The following is a 1,834-nucleotide window of genomic DNA, read 5'->3' on the forward strand; positions in this document are numbered from 1 at the left end:
GCTGGCACTAGATTAAATACATTTTTTGTTCAGTTGAAAATAATTCATTAATTGACTGCTACAAACTTCTTTTTTAAAGGGGATATAATGATTATATAAGGTATTTCACACTGTTCCTTAAGGTCTCCTAATGGGGTATGTACCATTGGTTGGGCTGAAAATGACCCAAGTGATTTTCTGTGGGCCACTAACTACCCTGTGAATATGGCCCTATTTTGAACAAGACCTTTTCTTACTGGCTGCAGCGGCTGTAGCCTGGACAAAATGTTTCGACACTTTCATTATAACTAGTGTAGTTGTAACGTTACCCTTGGGACATAAAAAACCTCCACCAAAGAATCACAACTCACTTAAGGCGGGGAGAGGAGAGTGAACCCCTGAAATGTCCTGTGCCAGTCCCTCTGCAGCGCTGCGTTAGATCCACAACTCCCGCTCCATTGTCCGATATACTCGTTCTGAACACTTTTCTCTGGGCCAGGAGGCTATTCCGTTGTACAGTCTGGAACACTGCATTTACGACCGTGGTTCATTTTCAATATCCTTGAAAAACTTCCAAACTTTGTTCTTTCTAAAGTCTTACATTAGAAAGTGGTCATTTTGTTGTGAGATCCTGACAGAGCTCCAGTTCAGCGGGTCTGTGAAGGGGAGAGGCCGACAGGGAAGGCTGCAAACCTGGCCAGCAGCCGCCTGCTGTCTCGCGCAGGTTGTGGATCCGTAAAGTCCGACACTGTCTTACCAAATTTGCAATCAGCCATCCATATTATGCTTTATTTTTACACCTGGATCAATTATGTGGGACAAGATGTAAAAGAACAGATTTCAACAAAACTCAAATTGGGTCCTCAATTGACCAGAGTTTGTTAAACTTGTCTGATAGACATATATACATAATTTTATAACTGAAATGAAATCATGCAATTATGTTCATGTCACTAGAATTACAAACACTGAAACAACGTATAAGAATAACAGCTCATTGGCCCCTCATTTATCAAAAGTGCATACACCAAATTTCCAGCGCATACACCTGGCCTACACCCCAAACCACGGTGACTTTGAGATTTATCAATATGGACGTTGGTGTACGGCGCGCTCAAATCCTCGCCCAGCTCAGGAGGTGGTGCACATGTCACTGCGTTTTGCTATGCGTGCGGGAAAAACACCACAAAACGCCACTGACAAACTAAAAGAAGACCTCTATGGCGGTATGCAACATTGTTTTAGCCTGGGGGGCTTCTGTACAACATCTCGCAGGAAAACACGTTGCCATAAATGTAGCGATGGAGCCAGATGACCCGATGCCCAGAGAGCAGTGTCCAGAACAGCCCCAACTGGGGGCTATACGAAGGAGAAAGGATATTATTCCTCACTTTTAAATGGTAGCCTATAGTGTTATGTTTGGCAATGATATTCAATACAGGAAACTTGACGATGCACAACATTTTTATTTATTCTTCGAATTTTTGTTTCTCTTTCAAGTGAATGATTTATTTCTGCCATTGACCAAGTTATTTTGGCTTGTTTTTCCAGCCCCTCTGCTGTCAGGAGACAGGGTCCAGCACGGGGGGGCGGAGGACAAGCACTCTCCCTCAGCTGTTGCCTCGTTCCGACTCATGAAAAAAACACGGAGTAAAATAAAAGACACTGCATAAACTCTGCTACCTTGTGTTTATTTAAATATAAGTACACCTACATATGTAGGCCTAAGAGATTACAATAGAAGCCTGTATATTACTATTAGGACTATAGAAAAATGTGTCGATGTATAAATTAAATAGGCTAAACTTCAGCTGGAGTACGATTTACCACGGCAACACTGTTGACCGCATCAGTG

The sequence above is a fragment of the Perca fluviatilis genome, chromosome 11, assembly GCF_010015445.1.
Source record: "Perca fluviatilis chromosome 11, GENO_Pfluv_1.0, whole genome shotgun sequence".
Classification (NCBI taxonomy): Eukaryota; Metazoa; Chordata; class Actinopteri; order Perciformes; family Percidae; genus Perca; species Perca fluviatilis.